General features: G+C 35.1%; 1 long non-coding RNA gene across 1 annotated transcript in view; it reads left to right on the top strand.

Moving 5' to 3' along the window:
• Nucleotides 1-1,365: 1,365 nt before the first annotated feature.
• The window catches only part of LOC150098839 (uncharacterized), a 36,012-nt gene continuing 21,262 nt past the window's right edge, over nucleotides 1,366-16,115 (top strand). Inside the window, exon 1 of the long non-coding RNA XR_016549467.1 lies at nucleotides 1,366-1,485. This is a non-coding gene — a long non-coding RNA (uncharacterized LOC150098839). The remainder of the gene's footprint in view (nucleotides 1,486-16,115) is intronic.

Genomic DNA, 16,115 nt, shown 5'->3' with positions numbered 1-16,115 from the left:
TGAGAGTACTGCAATAATATGTGATGTAAGAGATAGAATATAACAAATATGCAGTAGACAGAAAAGTGGTTTTTGCAATCCAGCCCCAAGATAGTACACGAGACCGAAAGTAATGATGATGCATCAGGAGGTTTCCCAACCAGGTGATGCATAATCCTACTGTTGTATTCTGCGCCAGATTCTGCCTGAAAGGGGAGTCCGAGTAGTGGCATGGAGAGAGAAATTGTTGACTCCACGATATGGGAAGGAGATTGAATACTATCTGTATGAATGGTACGTTCAACAGTATTTCTTCTCACATGTTCCTAATTTTTTCAACAATTAGTGAGAACAACCAAGAACTGAATAGTCATTGTATTACTGAAGTTAAAATAAAATAAAATAATACAAAAATAAGAAACATATCAATCATGTTCACTTCACCAACATTTGCAACATATCGTACACGATCTTCATTACCATATCAGGCAAATCATGTCCTGTCATGCACTGCTCTACATACCTCCTGTGGTCTACCAGAAAGACATCAGAAGAATCTTAAATACCAAAAATCCTGTAGTCATGATGGTATCTTATCAATTAAAGTCAACAGGTGTGCTCTTTTATACTCATATCGAGGAATGGAAGCAAGCCTATGTTCGGTTCATTCCAAAAAAAAAAAAAGGAAGATAAAAATTCACCGTCAAACTAACGGTCCAACTTCTTCACTAACTGGAGACTCACTAACTAATCAAATCAATGACTGCCAAATGCATTTCACGCTTTAGTTCCGTCGCAAATCTGTGCTGTTGCTCTTGACCCTTCTAGAACATTCGATGAGATCTTGCATTAAGGCCTGCTCAGCAAATTGCCTTCCTTTGGTCTACCTTCCGCCCTCTATAATTGGATGGATGGTTTTCTCTCTGGTCGATTGTTCATCATGGTGATTGACTTTCTCTCTTCGGTCTTTCCCCCACCAGTGCGAAAAATCACACTGGTGGGGAAAAATCTTGCCCTCCCTCTGTATGAAACCGACTAATTCACAATGGCTACGCAATCATTTTTTCCAAGAATGACTGCAAACACACTTAGAAAAACCAGGTCAGGATTAAAGCATGTCAGCGCCCTTGGCAGATGGATAGTTGGTGTCCCTCTCCCCCCACAAAAATAAAGTCCCAATTTATTTCCATAAAAGCATTTATTTTAAGACAGCTTATATTTAATCATACATCTATTTCTACAAAAAAAAAAAAAAAAAAATCTTTCTCAGTTTAGATTATGCAAACGTATCAATCAATTCTGAGAAATTCATTTTTGAAGTAATGTCTTTATTTATTTATTTATTTATTTTTCAGAACCAGCAAGTTTACTTTTGCCTAAGAACTGATCTTTTTGCATTTTGCAATCGATTTAGAACTAAAAACTTCTTTCAACTGTATAGTTCGTAATTTACTGCGTTGGATAAATCCTGGAAGCAAACTCTAAGTTTAGGAAAGTATTTTCCAGGTAAGTAAGTCTCACGTTGAGACTCATTCTTTTCAAGTTTCATGCAGCATTGGAAGTGTAAGCACTCATTTCCAAAGGATGAGCCATCAATGTCACCGTTTTTAACAACCTACATACATCACTGACAACGGTGAGCATGATAGCCATACACTTGCATTCTGACCCTCGCCACATCTCGGACACTCTCATGCAAAAGCTCGGTTATATATATCAGATTTAATAACAATGGATTTTTAGAAACATAAATACTATCGATATAGTATGAGTTTAAAACGTAAATAGACTTTATGAAAATTGTTGTATATTATTACGAAATGTGTATGAATCAAAAATTGAACGGTGTGTGTGAGTTTCATTTATTCATCTAGTGGAATATGTATGCACAAAATCACATGACTGAAGCATATTTGTATGAAAATAATCTCCTCAGAATTTGGGGGGAAAGGGGAAAAAAGCGACTGCTTTTGAAGCCCAAGAGAATTATGTAGGATTTACAATTTTTTTTTGAAAATGTTATGAGAGACACCCTTGATAGGTAGCTATAAACAAAATTGGTCTCATTCTGTTATTTTTATTCCTTCATCCTAGACAGCCTTTTGAAAATGAAAACGACTCCCCCCCCCGCACATCTTTCAGGGTATATCGTACATTCACCTATCAACAATTTTTTTTTTTATAGAAAATTGAATATTGTGCCATGTGACAGTAGCAAATGGAAGAGTAAACAATAAATAAATGAATTCTTAAAAAAAAAAAAAAAAAAAAAAAAACATTTATGTACAGGTATATAAAGTGTCGAATGTCTAACCTTGAACGTCAAGCATCGGTGATACGAAATTACATTGCTCGCATAGCTAAATTAGCATAAATGTGTTTTTAATACCAACTTAGCTATTTTGTAAAATGTTTTATTCTACTTTTAATTAATGCTTTTTATGTCTCATAAAAATTGGTTCATTACATAACTTTTTTTTGACCTCAAAGTCAGTCAGCCATTTTTATTATTTTTTTTATTTATTCATTTTTTGCAAATTTGAAGGTAATTTTTTTCCATAAAATAATGACCTCAATCAAGATGATTTTAGACATACAAATTCCACTATATGAGTAAATGAAACATACAAAACATCAGACTTGTGGATTCAACCTGTGGCCTACATTGCAGAGTACGGGAGGGGGATGTGGACTACAAACACTTAACAGGCAGCCGCCATCTTGAAAAAAAAAATAGTTTGTCTGAAAATGCAAATTCAGATCAGGAATTTTGACGCTGCCTTCGAAAGTCTGCAATATAGGCGTTGAAATCAATTTTTGTAAGGTTTTTGGTTTGCTGTGGCTCAAAAAGCAGATTCTATCCCTACTTACGAAAAGGATGCCGGTTCTTATCTACTTATAGGTTGCATGTTTCTCTGTAGTTTGTCTCCTTGACAACTGTTTTATGTCAAGGCAAGTGACATCATTGGGAAATCACAGCTACTGTTCAAACCCATAATTTAATAATGGCGTTGGACTTTGTGTGTGTGTGCGTGTATATATATATATATATATATAATAAAATATTAGGATAAATGGAGATTTTGTAGACTATTTAAAAGATAGAGATTTCTTCTTTTATTTATTTACACTTCATTCTTTCCTTGAAGTGCAAAAGAAACCCGAAATTCTACTTAATGGGTTTCATTGTTCAATTAATGATTGATACAGGAAGTGAAGTAAGGAATGTTAGATCTATTAAGACAGCCTTTTCGAGAAAGAGTCGCGTTTTTTCTTCACCAAGATACCTGGAGAGAGAGAGAGAGAGAGAGAACTACAACGTGTACATAACTATGAATATGTTTGGATAGTTTCATCTTGCAAAATAATTCAAATTTTGATTCGAAATATACATAGTGTTATATTAATATGTTTAAAATACATAAATTATAATAATATTCGTAATAAGCATTATAGTATTTACATTTCTAAGTTTAAAATGTATAATTAATACCGTGTTCTTAATATTTCAATTATAGCATGCAAATGCAAATTTTATGACTTTAATGCACCACAAATATTTTATATCGTGGCATCTATATTTTATTTCATTTTATTTATATATATTTATTTATTTGAATTAGTACGTTTAGATGCTGTTGATAGCTGGATCCTTCTTTATGTGGGCTGGCCCAATACATTTCCTGCAGTGTAGTGAAACAGCTATTGTGTGTGTGTGTGTGTGTGTGTAAGGCCCGGAGGGCGGACGGGTGTGTGGGTTCACGAACATAAACAGACTAGGGGAAACCAGGAAAGTTGTGCAAGGGCAAGATTTAACAAAATTTCATCCTCCAGCTAAAATGATGTTATTACGATAAGCACGTAAGTTGTATACGACGGGATCACTTCTAAATAAAGCAAAAAAAAAAAAAAAAAGGATGACAGTCAATTCATTAAGAACGATGCGCAACAGCGGCTGCTGCATAAGTTCTCCCGGATACTCTAAAATGTCACTATACGACACAGCCATCTGAACTCAGTATTTCATAACTACATTGCTACCACACATGCCACTTGATCTTCAACTGAAATCTTTCATATCTATGTTTGTCAAGCTAATGATTGCTGCACTTAATTTGCACAGAAAACTATGCCGAGCTACTTGAAGTTTGTAACGTTCCCATAACGTAGTACGTTATGGGAACGTTACAAATACCTTAAACCTTACCAAGGTTTACTAAGAAGCGTATGCAGTTTGTTGAAACCGGAATAAAAATAACTTATATTATTATGAAGATTTCAGAGCACAATTCACTGCATGTTATGATCTTGGCATCAGTGTGCAGTAAGCATTAGATGAGGCTGTAATTCTTCATTGCCCTGCCACTTACACTAGCCATGTTATTTTATCTATAATGGGTGCTAGAATTACAGTTCTGTAGTTTCCCATTTCATTTATTGATCTTCCTTTATGGATTAGAATTACATTTACACTTTTATTCATTTAGAACATCCTCTAAATGCAATAAGCCCCCATTGTTAAAAGTAACGGTTCAACGATATGGCATGATGTATATATATCCCATCCTTATTGAGCTTCATATCAACAGTTCAGGACAAATCCTGAATATCAGACTTCGGTTATTAAAAAAGAGCAAAGTGTCCAGTTAAGAGAGCTCTTGTAATTACAATGCGGTATGCATATGATCAGATTATATTACAAGATAATGAAGATGACCTTCAAAAATTAGTTTATGAATTATATAAAATAAGCCAACAATGCATTCTAATGGAAAACAAAAATTGTGGCATTTAGAGGCAGAGATCAAAAAATATTCACATGAGATAAAATTATAGAACAGGCGAAATAGTTTAATTATTCAGGTTGCACAATGACATATTTTAAAGACAAAGATATAGATGAGAAACTAAAGAAATTTCCCAAAATCTGTGGAACAATTAAAAGGACACCGAATAAAAACAAATATAAAAAGTCGAGAAACTCAACTTAAATTTTATAAAGTCATGGCCACTCCCGCTCTGTTACAGTGGCGCACTCAGGATTTAATCTTGGAGGGGGCCGAGCGCTCAGGATTTAACCTTTGGGGGGGGGGGGCGAGTTGAGTAGACGTTTTGCGAATACACACTACACATCGCATACTACCTATAACTGAGCATCTGCAGTGATCGCTAATTCATAAGTAGCACACAACATAAATAAAAAAAATGAATTTTAATTAGGAAAAGATTTTTGGAAATTTTTCTAGTGTTTTTTCCTTTTCTTTGGGGGGTGCCCGGGCAACTTGGCCCTCCCCTCTGGGTGCGCCACTGCTCTGTTATATGGTTCAAAAATCGAATTTTTTTGGGAAAAAAATTACAAAATGAAATCATATAAAAATGAAGATTTAAAAGAGAGTTATATATTTATAGTTTAAATGAAAGATCTAATTATACAGAAAGAGAAAAATGGAAAGAGCATTTTTATAGTATGGAAAGATATCGGCTATTAAAAGCAGGTGGATAACACTGATCTTTCCCGTTTGCAACTGGAAATGGGAAAGATCAGTGAAATCGAAACACACAAAATAATTAATTGTTGGTGAGAAGATACTAGGAGATTAGATGGGGAAAATTTTCCATATAAAATATTTGGATTTTTTTAGTAATGTATTTGAAACTGTAGGACACAAATGACGTTCAGAAACTGGAGAAATACGGCTTTAAGGGTAAAGCCCTGAAGTAATTTGAGGGACAGAACACAGAAATTAGGATTGAATGGTCATGTCTCCGATTTCTGTAACCAGTGGAGTTCCAGAAGAGAAAATGTCGAATTTATGGTTGTTCTTAATTGGTATCAATAATTATCACGGAAATAAACGTTCGATATGTAAAATTGGGATTTGATTGGTTGGAATTACAGAGGAATTAAGCCTGGTATTACGTGCTGTCTCTGTGATCTAAATATGAAGATAACATTCAGGGAAGAATAGTTTACAGCGAAGAGCGAAATGCTTCAAGCAGATTTACATTTCATTCGCCTGAGAAACAGCAATTTAGAATTATCAGCTTAAAATGTCAAGTTCTTCATCTGGATAGTAAAAATCCAAGGGTAGATTACTAGATGGAGTAGGGAAATTTTCAGAACTTTGCTAATAGATACAATCATATGATTATTTCATTGTATAGAACAATGATTTGGTCTCATCTAAAATATTATAATCAAGTGCTGTGCTGGAGAAAGTGCAGAGAAGAGCGACTAGATTGATACCTGGAATGATCGTCTACTCATAGAGGATTAGATGCAGGAGGAGGAACTTAGAAAATTGGTTTAGTTGTAGAAAATCTGAGCAAAGACTTGCTCATTTTCTAGGTTAGTTAATTAAAATATATGAGGCCATTAAGAAACTAAACATGTTTAATTATAGAAGTATATTGCCACAGTTGTATGATGCCACTGTTTTTATCTTTCATCTTCCAGTAATAGAAGATAACAATATTTTTTTTTCATCGTGTAAAACAGACGAACCAGCGAGAACACACACTTAACAGACAATAAAACAATCGTCTCGCAGCCTTGGTTGCTTCAGTCATAATTCCAAGTAATCAAACCCTATGCGAAGGAGATAAACTAAAAAAAAAAAAAAAAACCACTTCACCTTCATATTTTTAATTTTATCTACTCCTATTAGTTTAACGTCCGCGCTGTTAGCCTAGTGGCTATGTGCTTCACAACCTGGGAAAGGAGTGTCCTGGGTTCGATTCCCGTCGTCGACGTGAGGAGCTTAAGGAGCTTTCTCAGACATAGCTGGGCTTGGACAGCAGGGTTTTTCTCCCCACTTTATCTGGGGGTTTTCCTCCCGCAAGCAGGCAAACCGTCCCCATGAACATACAGTCAGGAATACTGCCCTTAGAGGGATACAGCAGAGGAATGACGAACCGGCTGCATTAATTCGCCGTAAATCCCTCATTAAGGGGACTCAACCCATCCTAGGGCGGATGAGAAAGGATAGGATAGATTAGTTTAACTGTGATAACATCATCCGTCATGCTTGGGTTTAATATAATTTCTATTCCTTTCCTAATTCGAATCAAAGATTATTGTCACCTTGCAAGAATATTTGATTAAAGTATTAAATAAGAATTAGTTAATATTATGTTTATGAAACTGAAATGCTTCCATTCTTTAGTCTTTAATAGATTACCAAGGTGTGATAATTTTACCTCTTTAATATTTTCTTTAATTAATTTATTTTTTCTTGATAAAATTATTTTATTTTCGGCCTATAGAATATACGGTCTATGGTGCTTCATTCTAGAGTAGATAATTCTTAATGATTAATTAAGTATTAAATAGTAATTAATAGTTGTACTAGTATTTATTTTAAAAAAAACTTTACAAAAAAGATTTTGAAATGTCCATTAAATGGTGATACGGAATTGCGAGATGACTAGAAAATGATGTTTCACATATTGTGTTAATGAAAATTCTTTGTGTCTAACAAGATAAGAATTCAATTTGCAGTTGTTGAAACCTACATCGTTTTTTTTTTGTTTTTGTTATAGCTTAGTTTTTTTTTTTTTTTTTTTTTATAGCAAGACAAAAGTTCTTTTGAAGCGAGAATAACGAATATCATAATCCAAAAATAGACTGTGAATGAGGCTGTAAATGTCTGTTCTGAACTGAACAGACATTCAGCTTCACAACCTTGGTACAAGAAAATGGCTTTCAGCTAACATATTCGAAATATTTGGTGCATTTCCAAATCTTGTTGCCTGTACAGGCTCTGAAAACAGGGTTAAGTATTAAATGATGAGCTATACCGAAGAATTGTCAGTGCTTGAAGCAAAAATGCGAACGTCTACATGCAACTTCGTCAACACGTTTATTCCAATACAGAAATGAATATATTATAAAGTTAAGAAAAATTCCGGAGGAAAAAAAAATTCTGTTAAGAAACATTGGAAAACAAAGGTAAAGAAAATATACAACTTAGTACCTTTAGCGTAGTCTAGATAAACAGCTCGACGTGCATTCTTTGATTGATAAAAACTGGATTCAATTCTTCCCTAGGACACAAGAAATATTTCACTGAAATAAAATAGCTTTTTAAACTGAAGGTGAGTCATCTGATATTATATGGAGGTTGCAGGATTTTTCATCTCGCACTGCCTGAGAACACACAGAAGTCAATCGTGAATCCAAATCGTAAAGGAATCCGCAATGGCCTGAATGCAGGATATTGATTGAATAAGGAATAGAGCCGTGGATTTTCGCTGGGGATTATCCAAATAACACCTAGAATGAGCTGCTTAATCTGGGATCAACTCAAGAATCACATCCGTGACAGCACTTGTCTCCGTACAACAACCATCCAGATCTACAACTTCGGTAATGAGAATTTGTTGAATCGATCTCCAAGATTTGACGACTTTCTGAAGTTCGTGAAGATACGACGGTGGTCTGAAAGGTTTCGGTCTCTACCATAGACGGCAACACTATCGGCAAGATTTTCTTTCTCTAAGTTGTTACATCTCTCATAAGCATCCATGTGAAATTGCAAGTCATTCTATCAAGAAGTTTGTTTTATAAGCTGTCTGAAGCAAAAGTGTTGTCTATATCCCTTGAAATGGATAAAATTGAGTATCGTGCGGTTATAAAATTCTTTGTAAAAGAAGGTTTAAAGCCAAAGAAAATTCATTCGAAGTTCATAAAAGTTTATGGGCACTCTTCTCCTTTGTTTTCGACAATTAAGAAATGGGCTGCCGAGTTTAAATTTAAACCTGGCCGTACCAGCCTTGAAAATGATCCACGAAGGACATCCAAAAGGTTTAACAACTTCAGAAATCATTGATCAAGTGTACGATATGGTATTGGCTGACCGGCGAGTCAAAGTGCGTGAAATTGCTGAGACTATAGGCATTTCAAAAGAACGTGTAGGATATATTTTGCGTGAAGAATTGCAAATGAAAAAGCTTTGTGCAAGATGGGTGCCGCGCTTGCTCACAGCAGATCGAAAACGCACTCGCATGAAAATCTCTGAACTGGGAAAATCTCTGAACTCAAACCTCTGAGCAGCTTGGAGCGTTTTAACAAGAATAAAACTGATTTTGTGCGTCGAATTTTTAGCATGGATGAGACTTGGATTCACTTTTACACATCAGAATCCAAACAGCAGTCAAAACAGTGAACAGAAGACAAAGTTGGTTCCATCGGCAGGAAAGGTCATGCCATCGGTGTTTTGGGATGCTAAAGACATTTTGTTTATTAATTATCTTGAAAAGGGTAAAACAATAACCGGGGAATATTATTCCGATCGTTTAACCAGACTAGACGAAAAACTTCGTGAGAAAAGGCCCGGTTTGCAAAAGAAAAAAATCATCTTTCATCAGGACAATCACCTACCCACAAAAGTGTTTTTTTTTTTTTTTTTTTTTTTTTTTGCAATGGGAAAATTAAGGGATCTGCAGTATGAATTGTTGGAACATCCACCCTATTCCCCAGATTTGGCTCCCTCTGACTTCTGTCTCTTCCCAAAACTAAAACTCTTCCTCGCTGGTGAGCGTTTTTTCTTCGAATCAAGAGGTGATTGTAGCTGTAAATGGGTATTTTGCGGATCTTACTGAGAACCACTACAGGGATGGGATAATGGTGCTGGAGCATCGCTGAAATAAATGTATCAGTCTTAAGGGAGATTATGTTGAAAAAATAAAAATAATTTTGAAATTATAAATTCGTTTTTTCATTGTTAGGCCGAGAACTTTTCAGACCACCCTCGTATTTCATGCAACTTTTTACACTATACTGAAACTAGTGTAAAAATGTGGATTGAAACATGGCTTTTTGTTAAGTGCAGTCTACTGTTTACCTAATTAGAAAACCTTACTACAACTATCTCAGATCTAAAGTATGGTAATACATCATTTTCTGATGATCGGATGCCCTCTTTATAATGATAACGAATAGAAACAGTATCAGACTTTAAAAATTCTGTTTTAAAACATCTATTTTATTGTTTGTATTCTATTTTTTTAGTCTGTTTTTTTATCTCTTATTTTTGCATGGAAACCTTGAAATTATCTGCTATATGTTTACATGGTTCTCTTTAGAATGTAGTTAGAATATGTTTCTCTAACTTATATCCTTCCTTTGGCTCCACATTTTAAATAATAGCTTCAAATGTGAGGTTTAAACTTCACCTTTATTTTTACTTTCCCATGATTTCATCCAATAAAGTTACCGAACTCGAACAAACTCTTATGGAGTTTGACTATCTGTTTTAAAGCTATGCTATTATTGTATTAAAAAAAAAAAAAATCTTAAAAATTAAGATAGGCAATGGTTGGTTTGGATAGGTTGATCATTATTTAAGGCTTGTTATTTCTTGTCGATTTCAAATTTTTCAGTATCTCCAATTTAGTTCGGTATCTCTTTATATTGCAATAATGCTTTTCTGATTACCAGCTTGATGTAAAATGTGTGAATTTAAGTTTTCTCATTTATTTGAGCTGGATTGTTTCATTTCATTAAGCGCTCAGTCACTAATTAGATGAATTTAGAGAAATCGATATCACGCGTGATAATTTCTTTATCCGTTTATCGTTAAGGCCGATTTTATTTATTTTTTTTTCTTTGTGGTAGTTGCTTCCAAGACAATCACTATTCAGGATCTTTAAGGCAGATGCAGTACACCAGATGCGGTTTGTCGATACATCTGCCATGGCAGTACACTTAAACTGCTCCTCCTTATCACAAGATTGCGTGACCAAACGAATATTTTTTACGTATCGTGCTCATTTCATCACGGAAGCTACCGTTCTTCAATGTACAAAAAGCACTGACTGACAGACGGTAGACGAGTTTTATCTGCAAAGCAGTGAGCCGTGGATTGCAGTGGAAATGCAATATCCAATAGGCAGAACAAAAAAGTGAAAAAAATGAATTCATTCCATAGCCGTTAGAATGTAAAACTTATCTATCTTAAAAATACTCCAAGGTCAGGATAATCTTTATCAAATAAACTATTCTAAACATTCACATCTTTTCACCTGCAATTCCGTTTAAGTCGATGTATCAGTTAGTATTTTAAGATCGTGTAACTTATTATTCTTTATTGTTATTATTATTATTACTCTGTACTTGTTCCGACTGACGTTTTCTTTGCTCTACTCAGAATAATGAGAACATGTGATAACTGGTTTTCATTAATGAGTTTGGCTGTGTGTTCTCCAGATGGTTTGTCTCTTTTGCGGTTTGAAAAACAAGTTTTTGAGAGCCAAAACCTTGCTACCTCCATATTAAATCGGTTAATTTATCTTTAGTTGCAAACTTCTTATGATTTCACGCTTATATCAGATGGAATTCAAACCCAGAAGGGCAAATACATTGTTCCTGACGACTACACCACGAAGACACCCCCCCCCCGTTGATAAGAGCAGTGACATTACATAGCATTTATGCGCAACAAACAACAACAACAAAAAAATACTCTGCACGCTAATAAGGCTTTATTTTTTATCGTTTTTATTTGTTTGCTTTAAATGGCATTTATGCTATTCTTAGTTGACTTTTCAAACTGAAATCGTATAGCAGTTTAGAAACATGCGTCATTATAGAGTTGTCTTTGATTGTCAGTGACGTCACAACCTGCAAAACCACTTAGTATAAGCCTAAACTTCATTTTGCATACGTTAAAATTGCAGAGTACAGACCCTACACTCAAGGACGCCTAAAACATTGTGAAGTCGCCTTTCTAAGCAATTGAACAGTACAGCCATCGCCTATATATGGCTTACTCCACTTCCTAAACCAACTACATTTTTTACGAAGGGCCAGATAGATTGAGCAAGGACGTTCCATTGGTAACAATCAGGTCATTGAACCATAGTGTAATTAAAGAATGCAACTGTCGAGACTGAAGAATTTCTCTTTAAGTTATTCGAATTCCCAAGCATACCAGACAACCAGATAGAGTGTAAAAGAAAGCAATAAATATCGTCCACTGTGTTTGAGAATACGTCTGGTTGTCGCCTTGATTTTTATGAACAGACTAATGTCACAAGTTAACGACAACTACATTCTGTATAATGTCATAACGTCACGTTTCTTTTGCATTGGTATTACATAATATTTTAGGGTCAGGCGACTATTAGATTTGTTTGTTTAGTTTCATTATGTCAAAATAATGCACTAAAAAATCAAATGCACAGATTAAACTGTAGTCTGAGAGAGGGAATCCGATATTTAAATAGAGAATTGAATGCTTGTCATTATTATTATTTAAATAACTTTAATTATTTTTATTTTCAGAGATTGCTTGTACTAGAGTCTTTTAAGAATATTTCCTAAGTACTTTAACTATTTGTATTCAGTCAAGAAAGTGTTTATGATTTTTGCATTTTTATAATCAGGTTTATTGTAACGATACAACCAACAAAAGGACCAGTTAGCTCTCTCTCTCTCTCTAAGTAAATGAAACCCGTACTACTTAATATAAGATTTTTCAGATAATGAGCACAGCTGTGATAAAAACATTACTATTGCCTGTTTAAAATATCAGATATAAGACATAATGTAATTGGGTAGATTTCCATTTAGGAAAATATCCACTTAACCCACTTTTTTAGGATACTGTTGCGTGTTTGTTCAAGTATGTCAAGTCTCTTTTGTCTTACAAAAGAAATATACATATCATAATTACCTTTGCCGATTCTGGTATTACTGGAGTAACCCGATGCAACCACCAATTATATAAGAATATCAGCTCTTTAATTCACAAATGAATTTTAAGTTTCAAATATGAGATCGAGCAAAACCCAACATTCAAAAAATAAGTAATGAACAGACTGTAGTATGAGATAGCTTCTACCCCCACACACATACATTTTATTGCATTCCTTTTATCAAAATACGGGCTTTAATTGATGATTAATGCTAAGAAAGCAGCAATGGTAGATCGCATTGGACATGAGTGTGCGGTTGTGTCATTTTAATTTAGGAGTATGTGGGAGTCTTACTAGTGGAAGGAATAGCATGGTTGTTCACTGTCTGTCACTAGCTTTCTAAACTGCTTTCAAGGATGCTCTCAACTCTCGATGATTGCGTTATGGAGCGCATCATCTAGGCGATTCCACTTTTTACGCGAAGGGGGAATCAAGGCAATACTTACTTGTATTTGTCGGACCGGTATCATTTGTGTTTTATAGCAGTCCATCAGATATGGAATTCGGAAAAGAGTGCTTCGAAGAAGCGAGGTTTTACCTGTTTTATACATAACTAAGGGTGCAGCCTTCTGAATAACTTTGTATGTTTTCTGTGACAAATCGGTGCCTCAAATTGGAGTTCCTGTACACTTTCAGTCGATTAGAATCACTCAGAAGTTTTCAATTTTGTATGAATACGCGCTTTATATGAATAAAACGAATAAACTCCACATTGAGGTGGTTATCTTTGAGAAGATGATAGCGCAGTTTTAATAATTGGTTCTGGTGAGGGAGATTGTTCAGAATTACTTTTAGGCGACTTTGGCCAAAAGGCGAGTATGTTATATATGCTTTGGGGAGGTTTCCTATGATTAACCATAACAAACTCATGAGAATTTATCTCAGTAATCATGTTATCAGTAATCCTATTATTATACAGTAATTATGTTATCAGTTTTCAGACGTATGACTCCCCACCCCTCGGGAAACCGTGCAGACATTTCAGATCAGCACCAAATTTGGACAGTGCAGTTGGAGTCACTGCAGAATGCGTTAACTGGATATTCTGGAAATTGGGAAAATATTAAACTACATTAATATATAATTTTTTTTCCAGGAACATATATCACCTATTTAATACTTAAACAATTAATAATCTTTAGCCTTGGATGGATAACCTTGTTACTCTTGCATGGACAGTTTGCTAACAATAGAATTCTTTGTTGCCAAGAGATGGCGCACTTATTTTTTTATTTAATATTTCAGTTTTCAGACAAGCTCGCATAAACAAGAACTACCAATCAACTAGAATCATTTTTCTTCCATGACAGAAAAGTTGCAGGCACGACTTCTTTAACACTAAGCTTTCGATTTTTCTTCTTCATTTGCAGAATATAAGTACTAGAGACACGGGACTGGCGCCACGCTTGGGTAAGCGGAGAGGTTGCCCTAGGTGCCAAATTAAGAAAGGTACTGATTCACAAAATTTTAATTGCAAAAAAAGGCGCCAACTTATTTTTGCTCAAGATTCTAGACAATAGTGCTGCCCTTGTCTGGACATATGGACATTAAACTGGTCATATCCATTGCACTTTTGTACCGAAAATTTTCACATGTTCTACGTTTTCAATATCAAGCAATTCTGCAGCAGCTTTCTCTTTCTTTCTCTCTCTAACAACGTTCCCAAAGTTGTGCTTTTTTTTTTTTTTTTTTTTGGCTGTTGAATGATACTCCTTAAACATCTTCATCCTGTACAGATTTTATGGATGACTCTTTTTTGTGTCAATAATAACACCGTCAGTCTTTCATAGTTATGTTAATCGTCCTGAAATTTATATTTGGTATTTGCGTAGCAGTCGGAAGAACGACGAGACTTGTGCCCTTCGCGTGGAAAAGATCCGAGTTCGTTACGAAAAAAATCATTATAGTTTTTCAGTTGAAAGTAAGTTAGCCACTCGCATACAGAGGTAACAAGGCTTTTTTTCCGACAACGCGAATGTTTCATCCCGCATACTGTCAAATCAGTCAGAGAACACACGCACTTACCAGACAAAAATACGGTTTATAGTAGATGATATAGTGCAGACGGATCGCGTAGTGTTGTGTAGAGAGCGGCCTCTCGCAGTGATTCCTGGGCCTCTCTGAAGTGTCGTGTATGATTATTATTAATGATTATTATTAATAATAATCTCTTGAAAATCGCCGCCAGAGGGCTACAATGGTAGCAAATGACCGATGGAATTTTTCTGTAGAGAAAGCAAATAAACTTGGAATATTCTGAAAGAATATTTCAGTTTCTATCCATTGATGTGTACACTACCTTCCACGTATATGGGAGCACTGAGAGAAAAGAAACCGTGATCTGAAGAAAATCAAATTTAATATTAGCTTGACCATTAAGAACCTGAATCATGTCAGTAGTCCTGGGATACAGTCCTCGACAAGATTTCCTGTGTAGTTTCAGGATTTTCTTGTCCTTCCACTTCATTGGCAAGACACAATCTGCCTTAGCCTGCTCAATACGGCCTTGAGCAGGCTAAAGCAGGTTGATCGCACCATTGTCTTGTACTTCTTTTTTTTTAATATAACGATGTCACACATGAAAGGTCACAAGACCTATAACACAACAGTACTATGTATGGGTAAGTGAATAAGGAGAAGAAGTAATTTATTGATATGTTTCTTAGAGTTGGGGATTGTACTGTGCGAAAGAGGTCACCTATTAAGCCCTCTTCTCTATATCACCAAGAATTCTTAGTGAGGTTTTGGATGCATCCCAAATATGTCAAATAAAGCCCATTTATTAAAAACAAGATATAAAAATTTAAAAAATATATATATTAGTAAAAATAAAGCACAATCGCCTAGAATATAAAGATAGATGTCGTAGGTTTTACGGTTTTCCTGCACCACAGCTAATTAACTGAGACCAATTCATTAGAGAACTCCACATCTAACCGTTAGTTTTGTTCCTTTAAGAAAATAATAATACATACATTGTAACTTGACGCATTTCCCACTTTGCTGTAGGATCCATTGCTTTACATCAGAACAGTTACATGGCTTTGGTGAAGGTAGTTTGATCATAAGCAACAATAATATTTCCTTTTTTGGAAGCGTGTTTCTGATTGCCTTTGGTCCAGTAATTTTCCGTTCTCTTAGCAATGTGGCTGTAACAGCAATTCCCAAACTTTTATACCTTACGACTCCCGTAAGTTATAAAAATTTGGGAATTGTTCAGATTTTGCGAGGCCCGAGGAAGCACGCCGGCAGCAAGACTCGTACAGTTGATGTTATGATTTAAATCAATTGGAGCATGGGGATTCTCTCCCCCAGGTACAAGGCAACCACTCCTCTCGACTTGCTCTAAATGGCCTTAATTATCAATAAAGTCGTTGTCATACAGGTAAACCCACAATGCGGGGGAGTTTCAAAGAGCTCAGGGACATTAGAAAGCA

This window comes from Typopeltis vanoorti, chromosome 15 (assembly GCF_054136105.1).
Source record: "Typopeltis vanoorti isolate ZY-2024b chromosome 15, IOZ_Tvanoo_1.0, whole genome shotgun sequence".
In the NCBI taxonomy this organism is placed as follows: Eukaryota; Metazoa; Arthropoda; class Arachnida; order Uropygi; family Thelyphonidae; genus Typopeltis; species Typopeltis vanoorti.
The sequence above is the reverse complement of the archived record's forward strand: the minus strand, read 5'-3'. Positions and strand labels throughout refer to the sequence as shown.